General features: G+C 33.0%; 2 protein-coding genes across 5 annotated transcripts in view; both read right to left on the reverse strand.

Moving 5' to 3' along the window:
• Positions 1-19,736, reverse strand: part of LOC126837928 (60S ribosomal protein L17) — a 309,752-nt gene that overhangs the window by 170,379 nt on the left and 119,637 nt on the right. The window lies entirely within an intron of this gene.
• Positions 1-19,736, reverse strand: part of LOC126837917 (monocarboxylate transporter 10) — a 161,068-nt gene that overhangs the window by 84,417 nt on the left and 56,915 nt on the right. The gene's annotated exons all lie outside the window — the stretch shown is intronic.

Here is a 19,736-nt window from a genome sequence, read left to right on the forward strand (position 1 = left end):
GGTCAAGTCGACAATAAAACAGCCGCGGCCGGTCCTGGGTAAACATGCCCACAGAGACCACAAGCGTCTGCGCTCAACATTTACACTATTTTTACAAACCTAGTACACATTACACATACATGGTCTTGGGTATACAACCCGACATATAGAGCAAACCCTCTAGTGGTTTTATTTTTACACATAAACATAAATATTTACAAGTTAAGCTTGACTGATCTGGAAGACAATACGTCCTTAACGTCTGGTCGGGTGCCGTATTGTTTTTACCCCATTCACCTCCCACGGCGTAGTAATATTTATTTGTACACAAAAATATATATAAATATTGATCTGTGTCTAATAAAAATATTGTCTTTTTTACTCCCCCGCTCTAATTAATAGTAGCATATTAAAATAAGATAAGAAAAAATTTCAAGTTTTAAATATATAAAATAGTATTTTTTGTTGTGGTAATTTACTGTAGTTTTCATTTTATAGTCAAAATAATATTTAATTCCTTAACGCATTGTTTATTTTCTTTCTTCCAGAATGGTTCAATATTTTGTGATAAGATTTATTTGTACTGAGACCTCTACACGGTTTTTTTTTAGATAATTACTGATTTTCTGACGATGGAAGATGTCAGCAGGTCTGACTAAACGTGTAACTTCTTTTTAATAAAACGTAGACGTGTCAAGATAAAAAAAAATAATATACCAACAACTTGTGTATAAAGACACATAACAGTAGAATTTTAATAGTTTTTTTAGTGTAAGTACACTTGCAGACTTGCAACATTTAATAAAAAAACTGTTAAACATTTCATTAACCTTCTTTCCCTCGAATTTTATTTTTATTCTTATTAATAAAGTTGGGTTACAATAAAAATAAACAAACTTAAAATACAAAATTTAATAAAATTGTGATGTTTTGCAAGTGACTTAGTCCGACGTAAGTGCGGTATTTCTTCACGTTAGATATAAACCTATTTAATCGTTTCCACAAAATAAAAATGTACAAAGACATGCAAAAATCTGAAGAAAAAATTAATTTAGGGGTTAAAAAACTGGCTGTTAATTGTTAGGTTAGATCCAAATTTATAATTTTATTATCTTACTTTATCAAAATAATAAAAAAGTCAATCCTCAGATCTTTCTCTACTAGCTATCAGTCCATTTCTTTATAGGTATATAACTTTGACCCACCTCGATCTTTATACTCTGTACGCCTACCAGGTTTATTATTATTTTAATAGTGAGTCAATGGAATCGGAATTGTTATTGATTGTTATCTCAACATTGCGCTGGGGCCGTGGATTATTTCGCGTTAACCGCAAACGCCATATGGTTACGACTGATGACGACAACGATTGGAATATTATGTCAGTTCATTAGGTACAAGTTGAAATATCACGACCGAAAAATTGTTTTGGCTGTGTACGTCGAACTGTTATGGTGAACGTGAAAATGCATCTGGAAAAATGCATCTGTTTCACCAAACTACAGTTTGTTTGGTGTAATACTATTTGTGTTTTTCAATTAAACGTCTCGGATAAATCGTCCAGTCAAAGAATCTGGTTCGTTTGAAGTATTATATATATAGTATATATATATAGTTTAACCCGTCATAACAAATTTATGTCGTCCTTATGGGATATAAACGGCTTTGCCGTGTAATAACTGTAGGACTAGCTTTCTTCGGCTCGTTTGTTTGTTCGTGTGATTTCAAACTTGACTTTTCTTTCTTCCTCCCGCCATCTCTCTCTCTCTCTCTCTCTCAATCGAATTACTTATCAACAAACCAGTTTTTCGCGCGTCACGGGATAAAGATATATATTATATTTTTTATTGTAGCGAAATGTGACTCAAACCGCGTGGCGGTTATACCCGCAATATTATATAATATTCAGCTATATATATATATTATAAATACATATATCTTCTGAGATTGTAAAGATGCCGGAATTGGACTACAGTGCCGCAGACGTTAGACATTTTTCGGCATACCCGAAATAATTTATTGTCGAATTATAAAGTTCGTTCATTGTTACCGTCGTCTGGCCTAACTCACCAAAGGGGTGCATAATGCGCAAATTTATACGTTATAGACGACTACCGTTTATGTCGCATAATAATGTACCAGTAACTATATCTGTGTTCATGTTGACACACACACACACTAACACGCACACATACTCGTTTTTGATTATCCATTTAACCAGTAAACTCGACGAGAGGTGCTTACTATGGCTATTAATGTAGTAAATATAAACTACAATAATTAAGTAGCATTCGGTTTCACTCGCATAAAAAAAAATCAAAACGTTTTTGTATAAAGCCTGAAAACGGGTCAATTCGTCTGTGTTTAATCGGTTCGATGCGTCGACAATAGTTAAGGCTGCCCGGAAATAGAAGGACGCGTTTTTAGGGAATAATGTAAATAGTACCTACGCTGTCGTTTGTAGGCTATCGTACTTAAACCACGGTCGTTTGAATTATAAAAACCCACAGGGACCTTCAAAGTTATATAGTAGGAAGATTAGATGTAGGTAAAATAACAAAACAATACTATCGAGTACATATTATTCTTTAGATTTAACTTTTTAGAGAAAACAAATCGTTAAGCTCGATACTATTATCGCCCGTTGAAATGTTTTTACGGCGTGTACCCGTTATATATTTTTCTAGTTAATAATTTTATGATAAAATCCAATATTTTTTAAAGTATAGTGCAGTTGAGTCGTGAGCGAATACCTCGATCGCCGTTGAACGTACTTGCCTACGCGTTTATGTGATAATGTATTTTTAAACGAGTTTTGAATTTTTTTTTTTTACATAATGTACACGATTGATATTATTACGATGTCAGTCATTGATTGTGTTTTGATTGTTGTACGATTTTTAACGGCATTTCAAATTAGATTACCAGCCAAGTCGTGACTATACAAACTCTCGATGGCACATTAACAAAACCATTCAGGCGAAACGTGCGAACGAGTGCATTTAATACTATGCGAAACGGTTCGCTACAGATTTTTTTATTGTTATCGAATTAAGTTCGCATCGTTTACAAGCGTCGTCATTTAATTTTTAGCCCAAGAATATAAAACGCATTTACTTATTGAAATCCAATGGGCTACACAGTGAATTCAACAATCAACAAAATGTCCATCTAGTTCGGCCAATATCAAGAGTAATTATGAAAAATCAGCTCGAGGATTGTTTAAGATCTAGTGTTGAGCAAACACCCTTGTCTTTTTACTTCTATCAAATGTAGGTTTTTGTTTTTAAACAAACTATAAGCCATACTTCATTATTTCGACAAGTCGCGACTGTATTTCATATAATAAACGTTTAAATACATTTCATATTATTATTTCACAGGTTATCACACAAAATTGTGTTCATAGTTAAATTAAGATAGGTAGGCTTCCATAAGATGAGGTAACCTAAACACACATCATACTACAACTAGTTTATATTAATTATGGGGGGAAACGTCAACGGTTTAATTTAATCATAGTAACAAAATATTTAACAATATAACATAGAGTTTGAACGATTACCATAGCTTAACGACAAATTAAATTATAATTTAATCGAGTTTAAGTTTCTCTTCTGTGTGGTTGCGTTGAAAAAAATTCACCTATATTAAGTCGCCGGCGGTTAGTAAAACCGAAATAGCAGCGCGGACGACAATGAAACGCTTACGGTTTAAGTACACATACAGACTTCTCCGACCCGATACGAATTGTTTATAGTATCGTCTCTTATTACCGAACCGGTTAACATACTGCGGAGGACGGTTAATGATGTTTGCACATGCGACACCTTTATTTATTAATACCCCTACGGTTCGGCAAACATCAGATGCATTTTGCGAAAAGAGAAAAAGATTAATAAGTACAAGTTGGTATAATATATGCTTTGAATGAAAAACGAAATCATATTATTTGTTTTGCTATCGGCTCTCACGACGCAGCAGTGAACTTTGATATTTTGATAGTTGCTTTAGAGTAATTAAATTGATTAAAAATTAAATTCAGGTGGAAAGTAAACGCAGTATGTTTTGTAATCGATGGACGCCGCAAAATAATGTCATTATAATGAATAAAACAATAATAAATTGTTAAATAAAAAACTTTTTAATCTTTCTTAATCCACCAAAGTTCTTGAAGATACGTTAAATTTGCAAAATATTTGTAATTGTATCCGGAAATTATTATTAACATTTTTAATACAACATAATATAAATTGTATGATTGAGTAGCAGAATAAGAACATGGTATTCCATAGTACTATTGAGCTCCGTGTCAAGGCCGGTCTTGAGACGTGGCTGGAATTATTTACATTATTGCGTGACAAAGGATTATAGGAGGAAATAAAACCATATTAAATCAGACTTCTTAATACGTTTCGGTAGTTAATGACTTAGGTGAGTACGCCTCGAATTAGAATGTTATACGCATTAGCACTGTGGCCGGTTCGATGAAAGCTATACGGTATAATGCGTTATGATAGCAACAGTAACATTGTATGGTATTGTGTTCAGATCGTGTTTTTCGAAAATTAGTTTGTCTAATGTGTTCTGCACAAATTCACAGCGGGAATAACGAGACAGGGCAGCTTAGGTGGCTCGTAAACTTATCTGTCTCGCGGTGAACGCGGTCACAGCTACTTTTTTCGACTCGGTTTACACGCAAAGCAATAAAAACCAACAAATAAGCATGCGTGCGTCCAAAGAAACAGATAAATTCAAAATGTCCATCGACAGGGTAAACACTACATGACACGTAGTATTAATTTGTTGTACGTTTGCCTGAGCAAACACTGCCTTAGGCGGTACATTGTGCGACAAGTAGTACTTTTTTTCATCGTTATTGTCATTAATATTACAACAACAGACTTTATACCCTGACAAAATGACATATTATGCATACGATGGTCGCTGGAATCGGAATTAATATGCGTTTGGCCTATATAGTCACTGTTGCAATTTTATATATGTGACCATATTAAACGTTAAAACGGGTTAAGCTTGATAGAATAATAACAACAGTCGAATCTGTGGCGATCGCATTTTATTGCGGTAAAGCCGACTTGTTCAATCACATAGTAGTACAAAAAAATTGAGTATGGACTTACTACCGCCTTGAAGAGTTAGAAGACATTTTTTTGTAACTCTTGCAAAACTGAAATTCACTCACCTGAAAGCAAAAGAAAAAACTTCATTAGTAAAACAGTCAAATCACATATTGCAACATGGTGACCTGTTTGGTGTCCACGTTGTTTTTATTTTTTTTTAATTGGTATGTACCATTTCTATGTACTTTTGTCAAACACACTTCATATTATATAAATATATTTAAACAATTTTTTTTATTTAATTACTTAATGTAAAAGGATAAATTATACTGTCATAACAATTGAGAAGTAAATATAGAGACCATATTATGTTGATCCTGTTCCGTTTATAATGATTATATAAAAAAATACAAAAATAACATCATTATAATGGCAAATTAATTATAAAAAATGTAGAAGGTAAATTGGTATAGGTCATTGTGGATGGTAGTGCTAGATGAATGAAATTGTGTACTGGTTTTCATGGCAGTTGAGTTGTTAAGTATATTGAATCAATTGAGTAAGTTTCGGATATATCCACGTCATATGTTTTATGCCAACGTTTCGGACTCTTTGTGAAACTTTCTTGGATATATCCGAAACTTACCCAGTTGATATATCAATCCACAAAAATTTTAACGCATTCATATATTGAATCAGTTATAATTATGTAGATAATGGTTATTGTGAGTGACACCGAGTTCTTCCAATAGTACTCAGGCTAAAGTAGTGGTCCTTTGGTATAGAAAATTGAAATAGCTGTTATTGATAATTTTAAAAATGTCTCCGGTCAATGGCCTAACCTAACCTAACGTAGAGACTGCAGTCGCTGATTATTGTTGATCATTTTCTCTGGTCCCGGTTCAAGACATTACTGGATTCTATCTATATCGAAATAATTTTCAACAGCCTTTATTAGTTATTGCGCGTGTGCATGTTTATGTTTGTTTGTTGTAATACATATAATGGTAGTAGGAATTATATTGCTCTTTTATCTAGAGGTACAAGGTGTCTCAAAACAAAAAAACTGACGCGTTTGCAAGGAGCATTACATTGTAGTCATTAATTTTTGTAAGGTAACCTACATAATAGTTTTGTTGTCACTGTATATATTTTCATGACTTTAAATCGTTTCGGGTTAGGCCTACGTTTGTAATTCATTCAGCCTTCAAGCCGGCAATCATTTTATTTCGTTTCTGTATTAAAACTGTTCATGCCTAATGATAATTATTAGCGCTGAAAATAAACATTAGTACTTCTTTAATGTTGCAGGCTCGACTCGGGTCTTTTTGTTTATATTTTTCTATTTTCTATATTTCTATTTTTCTATTTTTCTAATATTGACAATATAAAACGATGCAATAATTTAATTTTTGTTGGTGGTTTCAATAAAATAATATTTTTTAAATATGCTGCTATTAAAACACTACTATTTCTGCACAGAAATTTTGCGGTTAGTTGGTATAACATTTTTATATATTTGGATACAACAAATTATCGAATTTTCTCGAGGCTTATAAGATTGAGTTATATAACTGCCAAGTTGGACGTTTCTTTATGTGTATGTGTCAATAACTAAAATGTTTAATAAATCGAGGCATCTATTATTTTACATTATAATAGTAATAAAAGTGTATGTCCCCGTAGCGTATACCCGCATTAAATTATATAAATTCCTTAAACACAATGCCCTGGATAAAACTCTGCGCGACGTGCGAATACTGATTGAGGAGGCTCTTAGTTTCTGTCGACTGGTTTTCGTTCATCTCTACTAAAAATGTATTATTCACCAAACATCATATACAACTGCAATAATATTAATATTTATTATTAAATAGATAATATATTTTTTTTTTGTTGGTTTCATAACTGGAAATCAATACACGATCTCCGAGGATCCTTTGTAAACTCCTACGGATATGAGTGAAAAAAACTCCTTGAAAGGAAACAACTCTCGAGAAAATAATCGAAACAGACATTTTTATAGGTACATAAAACGGGAAAGTATCATATATTTTAAAAATAAATGGGGTGGATTACACGGTAGGTAGTCTATCTTTCGTTTAACAATGTACTCGCGTGGTTTTATTGAGTGCAAAGACAATCGATTTGCACACCAATTTGTGTATATTAAAATATGGTTAACCCTTATAACCATAGGCAGAAATGTCCATGGCGGTAGTTAGAATTAATTTACAGTAAACAGTAGTGTAGGACTAGAATCGCAGTATTATTCATCCACGTTGCCATTTGTAATCTGTTTAGAATCTTTTAGTTTCATACAATTTCAGAGATGTTAAAAAATCTAAATTGTTTAGCAGTAGGCAAATAGTTCATATAACATGGTGCTTTGGCTGACTCTTTTGATTATACTAAAAACTGTTACTCGGAGAACTTGGAGCATATCTACCAAATAAAGTTGTGTTGTTAAAAAAATAAAATAAAAAGCTATGAAAATATATGATATATTTATGTGTTATACAACGATCCAATTACTGTAACACGAACGCAATGAAATGATCGTCAACCACGTGTTGATTTAGTCTTTTAGGTCAAAAAGATGCTACTCTACATTCACCGACAGCAAACCATGCATTGGCTCATTAACTTCGTCATATTATGCAAAACTCTTTGCTAACGCGCCAGCTGATTGCAGATTTACGGTCATACATTTATATTCAACGTGACAAGCACATTGCGATTGTTAAAGACTTGTTTAACAGTCCTCGTGCTCTTCCGAGCGCAAATAACGCACACAAAACAAATAGTATAGTCAATACCACTTCTACCACTTAGATGATATACTTCATACATATTTTAAACCAAACTACTAAACACTTTAATGTATTAATTATTGTACATAATAAAATACAACTGTTTCGTCAGGAAATACATTAATCTTCATATTTATGCAAATACTAGCCTTACTAGCCAAACAGGAATAAGAGCTTAAAAGATTCTTAAACTATATTATATTATAATGTCAAAAATTCGATTTGATCCTCGGATTTGAAGTCCGATTAATGTTTAGATTTTTGCTTAAGTACACTTATAAATCTTCAGTCAAGAGAGCTAATTGATTACTCCATATAAACAGTTCGGATCACTTAACTCGAACATTATAGATGCAATATTCTTAATGATGAAATAACTTTGATAACACTTTGAATTCCAACACCGTTTGAGGTTTTCAAATATATGAATATATTATTATATTAAACCTTAAGCTCAAGACTTTGATGTACGCACCAAAATTTGTATAATTTATGTCATACTTTCATATAGGTAATATCAATATTAACTATCTTTTATTTTTAGTTATTAATTATCGTTATTATTTGACAAAATATTTACAGTCATACAAAAATTTGCACAATAAGTAAATTGGTTAGCTACATAAGTAGGGAATCTCACAGTTGAGAAACCTAAACATATTAAGTATCTATGGCCGAAACTGTAAACTGTAAAACTACTTTACTACTAACTACTATTGATAATATTATTATAATTTGAAGAGACTTAAAGGTCAGCTTTAATTCATTTACATGATAATTGCCTATTGCATGTACACGTGACCACGCAACTGTAGTGCATTTGCAAAAATATAGTTCTTCCTATTGAAACTTTTGCTTTTATGGTTGGTGGATACACAACTATATAAGTAATATTATATGTAGTTATGTTACCGAAATACGTCGTATACGCGGAGAGTATATAATTTGTATGGTTGAGGGTTTTTAATATTAATTTATTACATGTATTATAAATGAGATTTTTTATCGTAGTTATAAAATATAATACAGAAAAATCGAACGCGCAAAAAATATTTTATATTCCATAAAAAATTACGTTTTGATCAAGACAGTTGGGTATTTTGACAATAATCATACTAGCAAAATTCTAGTGATGGTTGTTTTTGCTGACCAAAATTGCCTACACTACATTTTAGACAAACGTTCTTGATGTGGCCGTGACGATGCCCTTTTCTCTCGTTTTCATTGGTCAACCCTTAACTATACGCTTCCGGACAACGTTCATTGTTTTATACCGCGTACAGTACGGATGCGGCGACCGTCTAGACATAATCCTATAGCAGCAGATAAAACCAACCTCCAAAAATCAAGAACCCCAATCAAACATTATAAACATCATTTTAATGCTGTACGTTTTATAACGGCGGCCGTTAGTAAAATAATGGACCACCGATAAGTAACGTAGGCTGTCGACGGATCATTAAGAATAGACCGGGTTTAATGACTATTTTGCTCTGTCAAAAGTGAATCGTAAGAAGCCGCTTTCATTTATCTTCATAGACGATCCAGCGATTCCAGTGCCTTGCACTAACACTCACCGTCGATTTTTTGACCGCCCGCTGGCGATTCATCAATTCTTCGTTTGTACCCAGAGTGTTCATTGTCTAGAAACCCTGACCCCACTAAGTCTGGAAAGCGACATACAGCGATCGGCCTTTCGATTAATGGATTCTCTGATACAAACTCTTTGACAGTCCGTCCGGTTATAGTTAGTAGAAAAACAATTTGGGAAATAGGGTAAAATTTTCTGAACACAATATAGTCCGATGGTTTAGCGCACAGATGTGTTAAGTGACATTTTTGGCGCAAATTAGTTATAAGTATTCTATAAAAATGTTCATGTTTTTTTTCATATGATGCACAAATGTTGTATGTGAATTGTTTAAAAATTTAATCCACTAGATTGTTGTTTGAGATATGTACTGTAGTTTATTTAAATGCAAACTTTCCAATGCTTCTACTAATAGAAGACTATAATGTTAGTGCTGGACATATCCGGATTTCTAAAATCCCAATCATCCTCATTTAACTACTCCGGATTTATCGAACAACTCATTAATAAATAAGTCCATTAATAAGCTTAAGGACCTAATGGAAATATTGTTTAACGAGAAATAATGCATATAATTGTAATGACTAAATAAATAGGTAGTCGCTTTAACTAAACATTTAGATGGCCGAACTATTTCATTAATTATTCCAACTATAAATGTATTGTGTTAACCATAATTTTAATTAATCCAACTACATTTTTTTTTCCTCCGTAGTTCATTGTCGCTTTTGATTTTATACAACATAGTACGTAGCATAATTAAACCCTATGATGTCGAGTTTGAGCCAACAAACTATACTTATACAGCTTATATCGTACTCACCCGAATATAGGGCGTATTTAGCCGTCGGCAAACAAACAAAAGCATACACTCCTGTGCGGTATGACTTCAACAATAAATATAATATAACGTGTTGTTGATCGTGACCGACGAAAAATAAAAATTTATATCAAGGCATTGAAATCACAGTTCAGCACCACATAAAAATGTTCGGATACTGATGGGCAAACTAAGTGCGTGAATACACCCAGTAAAATCTGAATTCGTATAGACTCGACAAAAGTTCGTTGTCAAAAAAGAGCTTACATTGTTGGCCGGGGAGATTTTATTTTTTTAGCTAGAAAAATAAAAAATAAAAAAATGTTTTACTGTCGACCCATTGCACGGGCTCGCAAATCTTGTAACCTCCAAGTAACCGAATTTCTGATCTTTCCCAATTGTCATAAAATTGGTTCTGATATTTGGCTCTCTAATGTTTATTTGACCTACTCGGTGTAGGAACGTGACATTTTTAAAAGAAATATTAATCGAAAAATCCTCATTGTGTAATAGCGTCTTTGTGGGAAGATTAAATATTTGCTCTTGAAAAACGGTATTTTTCACCGCGATGCGATAGAATGTGTTTACGTGGGACTCAAAGGAACTGTCAAAAAGAACCTTTGAGTCGAGCCATCGCGCTGGTGATGGGAGCTTTTGACAATAGTAGAACTATTAAATATATGAATTTGTTCGTTATATCGTATCCATTAAATAAAATCGACCGGGGTTTTATTACTACTTTTGTACATTTTGACAAAAGAAACATAGCTAGATGAGAGTACCCCATGATAAACGATTACAAATGTCAAATTATTATGAAAATAAATTGCCTTTGGAATCATATTAATAATGTCATTAACTCAAAATAATAATCTTTTAATACTATTCGATTACTTAATGTTCTTGTCGCATAGTTGTAGGCGCGACTAGAATAAAATGTTCGAGATAGCTAGAATGCTGTAAATCAATGTGAAAGTAGGGGCTTCTTTCCTTCACAACCTAAGACTTTTCCGTTAAATTATTGATACATTATACTTCATTGTAATTATTATATTAACATTTCTAAAGTAACACAAAGAAAGATAAAATCACACGTTGAAAAAAATAATTACACATGACATCATTTTTTTCGTTTTCAATCATCTTATATATTTTTTCCATTTGACACAAGTTTCAGAATGGATGTTTTCAAAAAGTCGATGTTGTCAACAAAAAATTTCAACCATTGCAATAGACATTCTAAATTTCTAAGGCAGTATAATATTATTATGTCATACGTCAGAAGACCTATTGGGTAAACAATAATAGAACTAATTAAACCAATGAAATAATTTCAGAAGTGTAGTAGTAATTTTAATCTTTACTTTGATCATAAAACCATGAATTACTATGGGGATACTATCAAAGTATGGCTGGATTTGTCTGTAACGTGAAGGTATTTCTGTATACACAAGCTGTTGCAGAGTTGTCTAGCCATAAGCTACTATGACTATATAACGATGGTAATAACAGTAATAGTAATAGTACGGTGTCGATAGATTCGTGTTATCGTTTCCGATCAAGTCCGGACGGTGCCGACGACAGCACGTATCGTCCCAGAGATGAGTATGGCCAAGAGATTTGCTGGAGATTAGAGACTTGCGTTTCCGGTGTATGCTTTTGACTTCGGCAAGCAATAGCAGTAGCTGTATAATAATAATAATATATGTATACAGCAACTTACTGGAACCGTATATACGAGATTCCACGGAAGCAAAGTACAGGAGCGCGGAAGTAGACCTTAATCGTTTCAGACGACAAATGAGTTGACGCTAAGAATCCGACGTTATAAGATTGGGAAAAATTAATTTCGTTTTACGTCGGCGATTAAACGGCAACTAATTCTCGGGCTATTATTATTATTATCATTATCATCATTATATTTACAGTGCGTTTGCGTTAAGGGCTATATATACGGGATTGGGGACCGATTATATTAATGTACAAGCAGCGCACGGTGTTAGCCGTGGCGAGAGAGAAAAAAGGCAAATCCGTCTTGGAATTTAATTCCGTTTGACGACGACGACCTCAACGAAGACCCATGGGGGCGAGAAGTGCGACAATAAATCAAATCTAACCGAGATGGTTGCCCCGTTAAAGGCTGTGTGTATTTTGAAAATTGAACTTGTCGCTTAACGCCGGTGATGGACGACGAGCTGGCCAGATATATAAACTCCTTCATTATTTCGTTGCCTCGCGAGGTATCACGTCTTTTTCATAAACTTCTCACCTCGCTCAAGAATTTCTTTTTATTTATAATATCACACTTTCTGTTTGTCTTTTGAACACTGTGTATCGTGGTAGTACAACAAACCAACAAACGATGACGTCCATTGTTTTTAGACGTTAACCGCGAGTCTAACACCTAACCGCGTCATACAACCGACAACAATGCGGGCGTGCTGCGTTTATAAGTTCACACAAAAGGCTGAAACGGCCAATCAAATAGCGTTATCAGTTAATCCTTAGGTATGTGCACGGTGCTTGGTTTACAAAAACTGAGCTTACTCAAAACACGTTGACTAGCGATAAATCACGTGCGCTTTTAGCCAATAGGTAGGTACGATTAATTGTCTGCAGACCGTCAAAATAAAACCGGATAACCGTCCAAATCGGATGCACACGACTTACCCCACGAGGGTCGGTTCCGGTGTCGGCTTGTCATGTCCTGGTCGATTTCACTATTCTTACTATATTATGTAAACGGATCAGTGATATGCCTTTTAAACGCGATTACCTTCCAAGTCACCCGGGCCAACGGTCATAAATCATTTTACGAGAGGCAGCTTACTAAACAAAAATTGTATTTTAACGTAAAAACAATTTAAAGGCGTCGGCGAGTAAATGCGGAGTTTTTGTCACTATATAAAAAAAATACAAGTTATTAAAAAGAAGTCGTAAACCGCAATAAATCACAGGCGCGTTGGTTTTTTTTCTTCTTCGCTTTATGTGAAACCCATATAGGCCGTCGCTGTTGCTTGCGCATTGCTCGAGTGTAACCACACCACACAATCTGATTATGAACGATTTTTCACAGTTCAGACTTGCACCAGAATATTGAAAAGCAGAAAACTGCCGTTTAAGAGAGATGTTAGGTACAACGGTTGCGTTTACCATATACGATCACATTTAATTAGAAAAATACATAGTAACAGTTTGAATCAATGATAGATGATCATCGTCTAAATTATAAACGTATTTTCAATGTAAATTAACTTAAAAAATAAATTAAATAATTAAATTTTTGTACCTCGTATCAATGCAAACCTGCGTCTAAAAAGTAAAAAGAGAAAGATAACATATTTTGTGCTACACAAATCTGCAATTAAATATAATAATAGTTTGTCTCAAGAAATTAAGCTATTATTCTTATATTATGCTTTGCCACTGATTAGTGAGCTGCAATATTATCCACTATATAAGAGACATTTCTTGTATATATATATTTTTTTAATATGTTTTTTGTTTCTATTTTTCTGATCGCATTGTTTTGCAGAATAAGTTACAAGCTCTCGGTTCACACGTTATTTTTATACCGTACGTGTTGACTACAAGTGTAATCGAAATCGTTAGGGTCCAAAGTTATTTTAACGACTTTATGTGTTACATTATTTCCTCGCGCTGACATTGATTTAAAACTTTACAATATAGTTGTGCGCTTAGTTTTTAGAAAAGATACGCGTGTGGTATGGCCATAAATCTCAGCTTACAAACATATATTTGTTTTCGAAAACTGCTTCAAGGATTCAATAATATTGTATATCAAAGCAACATCAATAAAACATTTTATACGTTCCCTTTTGTTTGTAACTGTAACAAACCTTCTGTGCCGTTTTAAATTGTCATCGTAAGATAAACACGTGAAACGTTTTGTTGTAGTATTCAGTGTACTTGGTAGTTGGTATACCTGATAAACACAATTACAATTTTATAAATAACTATATTACAAGTTTGATAATTAGTTGTTTTAGTATATTAGCAAAAATAAAATAAAATTGCAAATAGTTGTTTAAAATTATTAGTAAAATAATGTGATATAAAAACAACTTGTGGAGGACTAAAAAGAAACCGAGAAAACATGTATCTTATCAATTGGATAAGTTTCTGCGAATACTGCACTGATTTAACTACATTTAAATTAGGTACAACAGTGGTGAGAATTAACGACATCATCAAATAGCATTAAGTATAGCTAAATTGCATGTAATTATTCATCAAAACAATTTGTTATAGTTTTTTCTCGGTTTCGCCCGAATTAAAATCAAAACAGACATTGCAAAAATAATAAATTAAAGCCCATCTAAAAAATTCAAAATTGATCGGAACAGTGACTGTTATAAATGATCTTTAATACATCACACCCGATGTATGATTTTCACCGAAACCTTACTCGAGTGGGAATATTAATTTATTTTTATTTAAAACTAAACCAGTTATTCTAGTCGTGTCCACTACCACTAACAACAGACTACCGCGCGACGTCGACACCACGCTCGTTAAACGCCTGTGATCCACATACATAAAGATTCATCTCTGTAACATTATGAAATTATTTATATAGTATTATTTATATACCTAGTATAGCTGATTGACTTATTGAAGGACACCGCTTATTAACACCTTTCTCGGTAGGTTAGGTACTCTTAGTTACCTTAGGTTAGGTACCTTTTGCGTTGTTCTTTGGTCGAACTCACAATATACAATATAAGCTCACTGCTACAGAACAATATAATTATAACTTTTTAATATTTTAAAAGATAGGTATTTTCTAAAATTATTTCTTTTGTAACACTCTATGTCTTGGAATCCATGGGAATTGGACTGAAACACTGCTTCAGTCATCCTGGAACTCAAGGCTTCAAAGTACGGACTACAGCACATATTAATTACCGTACCACGCACACACTATGTTACCTTTTCTCCGGTATTTCTTTACTGTAATATTTTTTAATTTTCGACTAAAGTTGCTGCGGCTATAATCAATTGGATAACCTATACGCAGCGTTGATGATTTTGTCGCCTCCGGCATGACCGTGCGAATTTACCTTAGGCCCGTGTGACCTAATGACTACGACGGTTAACCTTAATGTAACCTTAAGGTGGGCCCCAATTCAACGATATTACTATTTATTAAGCGCGTTCACCGGCAGTGCCCACAACTCCGTCGGGACTGCTATTTTGTTTTTACGACCATTGTTATTAAGTGTGACCAAATAAAGAAACCAAATATTTGCCACCAAAAACAAATCTGCTCATCATCATCATCATCTTCGCAGCCGTTTTTCATACTATAAAATAATTGGACGTTATAGCTCCGGGACAGAAATAAAACGGCATGAAACTTACCAAAACCAAAATAATAACAGTAATTCTAAGGCCAAATTACCCGACTCATACTAGGTAGTGTATACCGCGACACGGCGGTAGCATTACATGACCGTTAGGTGAAATGAAACCCCATACAAAATGTTTAAGATTTCGTTCACTGTTTTTTCTTTCCGGGTGCTGCAGCTGGGTTATGATTAATTTAAAAGGATTCATGAGCACAAACGGTCATGCGAGCACGGACTACCATAATCCCGTGATGTTTGCAAATAAAACGGCTGTACGCCCGTTTTCTTATATTCTGCCGTGTATTATAAACTTATTAGAAACGCACAACGTTCTATTACGTCTAGCTTTATAGTATCATAGCCGAAAAAAAAATCTTTAACCACACGTAGATAAATATAATACGTTGTACTGTCTGTTTCGTACAGGTCAACGTACCGAGTAACGTCAGTCTAGAATATCCATAGTGGCTATAAAATGCAGTGATGTTAATGTTAGCACGCCTGTGATAAACGAAGCAGCAGATAATAACTATCACTATAGTTTTCCGTTAAGAAATGAATTCTAAAATTTTTACAAAAAAACTATTGGAAATTAAAAAAAATAAACGTTGCTGTTGATAATGAAGCGTTATTAAAGTTTTTCACCTAAAAAAAGTGTAATAAGCCACTTAAAAATCGTATAAATATTAAATATTGTACAATATAAAGCAGTGTACCTAAGTAAAATGTTTCAATGAAAATAAAAATAAAACGCTTAAGTTTGACTATAAATTGTTTTCGGTTTTCAACAAATCCGAAATCCAAAAGCAATTTATCTGGTATTGCATTTTTGTTTTACATTTTCATAACAAATATTTTGTTTAGATACACAACATTATAGTGTACAAATATTTAATACTTATACGATTGTTAAGTGGCTTAAATAGCGTTTTTTTGTGAAAATCCCCATTTTCAGATTCCCGTCATTAATAAAATGTAATACTATACGCTTTAAGATTTTTTGCATTCCTTGATGATTTGGCTTAAAAAATACAGTAACCAAACATAGCAAAAATCCAATATTGTAATACTAGAGTTAAAATAAATATTATGTAAAAAATTTAAATTATTTAATTTTTATATTTATCTGTCATATCATAGTGGTCCTTATTTTAGTGTTAAGTAAAAATCATTTAGACTCTTTTTTTTTATTATTATACTATACATAATTTATAATTTACACAATCTGTAAACAATTATTTTTATAAAAAGTGTATAAGGGATAATTGATAAGTTTTAAGTGGGCGGGTGTTTCGGTGGAAGAAACCGTCCATTGATAGAACTTCATGACCAGACTCGTTGACAATACAAACTTACACGGTTGACGCTGTTGCTTAAACGTCTAAATCATTTCAATTACTGTAAGCGTATTGTGCACGCGGTGTGTGGGTGCGCTATTGTCTTGGCCGACAACCGGCAGCGCGGACCGGTTGTCTAACGACCGCTGACCGAAAGCACATAAATCATGGCCAGGGTCATTTGGTATTATTCCATTGAATGTACAGGTCGAAAATCGAAATGAAAACAACAACAACGCCGTCGGTAATTTTTTTTATAAATATTTACATGTATATTTTACAAAAGACATCACCGAAATCCGACGATCGTGCTAATCCGTCAAACCGTCCGTTTTGACTTGACTCCAAAATGTCGTTCCAAGATTAGAGTTGTGGCTGATTATTACTACGATAATGTCTTGTCTTTCACAAAAATCCCTACCCCCGACCTCCGAGAAATCTGAATGATATTCGGATCGACCGTTTCAATGCGAAACACTGTCTGTTTAAAACTCTTGATTTTTCAATTATTATTATACTGTGATAGAGACCACCATTATTAGTACCGTCATTTTTCATTACCGGCACTCGTCAATAACTTATTACCGGTAATCAAGTACGCTAAACAAAAATAAATTACAACTCTTAACTGTCTAACGGCTGCCATGGAAGTCGTCGAGTCGTCGAGAGAAAAATGCTCGGTTTATTATATTATTTAGTTTCGATAAAAACACAAACGAGTCATTATTTATGGTGATTTATTATTTAGACTACTTATAATTGAGAATACAGGCAGTTATCGACGCTTCTTTAACCGGATGATATCGGTAGATCTTAATAAACGTAGTCGACTCGAATGTTCAGTTTGCTCTATTGTGTATAATCCTATGTGACAATATTATTAAACGTCTAAAAGAGATGAAAAATCACAAAGTTCTCTTCACCATTTACTCGTTTACTTTAGGTTGTCCGTTAAGTTCGCAATTGACTTTAAACGAACACATATCTGTGGAATCGTTAATAGTTTAGCACAAAGAAAATAATGCGGCTGATTTAATTGCTAGCACACGAATTAATAAATCACAATAACCCAAGTGGAACGGTTACCAGTTTGTTTTCGTTATAAATTGATTTCTATGTATAAAATATGTTTGTTTTTAAGTTTACGCGATTATGAACTTTATGTAATAATAACACACATAGATCATTAATGTAAGTCACATATCAGACGTATAAGGAAACACAAGTAGCCCCAACGTGCGTTGATCGAATTCCACATAAATAGTAACACATACACACACGCGTCACAAGTAAAAATATAATAATAATAAATCCGGTAGAAATAATGAAAGTATTAAACTGATTTGTTTTTGTCGTCTTGGTGAATCAGCTTCATCTAATTCAACAATAAATAATAATACACATACATTGGCACCAAGTTTAAAGTATATTAATTAATTAATGTAACATACCCATAAAAGTTTTTTTTAATTCGTGAAACGTGAAAACATTAGTAAATTCAATTAATATCTGATTATTAACAATAAAAACTGAACGACATCTTTCAGAAATGTGTTGCCGTAAACGCCATTTTTGTGACTTACCGCAGGTGCGATCAAGCAGTTTTTGTTTTTCTAATGTTCTACGAGTTATTGCCAGAAGCACAACCATTAAAAGTCACCCGTTAAGGACCAGAATAACAATAATAATAATAATATGTAGGTCGTTTCTTTAAAGTCACTCCGTATGTCACAAGTCGTTTGGATTTTTAATGGCATTTGTCAAAACTATTTCCACAAGTATTGCATTTTTTTACGTCATTGGATTACATGTCGTTAGTTATTTAAACTATCCTTGCGATTTGGAAATTCAAACTTTGAACAACATTAAATTGATTTGCTGCCAAACGGTTGTCATTGATAGTACAAAAAATATGAGCATTCATATTGCATATCAAAGAAACAAACAAAAGAAACAAGTTCTCAAATAAAAATTGTATAAAGTGTGTATCTTATAATAAACACATTTATTTCTTTGCTTGATATTTAACGTGATTATTACCTAAAATGTATTTTTGGTATATTTTATTTAATTACCTTTTAAATTTTTTATGGCAAGTTCAAATATAAATTTGGGTATGTTTTTCCTCTCTGGTATAGCGTGCGATGCACTACAAAATAATACAAAACTACAGAAGTGTACCAAAGCGTATTCAGTTAATTTGGTTTGGAACAATTAAACGCAAATGTTGCTAGAAGGGTACTGGGATGGGTTAATGCAGTCCAACCACAAAATGTATGTTGCTTTTTTTCAGGTTGGTCGTTTATTAGACTTTCAAGGCAAATTTTGTAGTTTATATAGCTTCAATAAAAATTAATTGGCCTAGATTTTACACTACTCACCAAACAAATCGGGTAAGCTCGAACACAAAATATAACTAACTGCGGTTTATTTTTAAACCTTAAGCAAAATAATAATGAGAAAAAATTTCAAATTTTGAAATGGTTCATTAAAATCACTAGAAATTAAATTATTAAGCACAAAAAAAGTTTCTACTGGATAAAAAAAATACAAAGAACATAACCATCTTACAACAGTAATAAACAAATAGTTTTCCTAATGCTTATAACGTCACATGGTGTTCGCACAAGTGGCACAACCTTTATAAATAATATGATATCGAAGCCGATAGTAATAACAATAAAAAATATCAGATTTCTATTGTTTTTGTTATTGGTAAATTATATAATTTAACTTTAAT

This window comes from Adelges cooleyi, unplaced genomic scaffold, assembly GCF_023614345.1.
Source record: "Adelges cooleyi isolate 19-005CV unplaced genomic scaffold, UGA_ACOO_1.1 ACOO_flye_CR_arks_rails_tigmint_CR_PRNA_30, whole genome shotgun sequence".
NCBI lineage: Eukaryota > Metazoa > Arthropoda > Insecta > Hemiptera > Adelgidae > Adelges > Adelges cooleyi.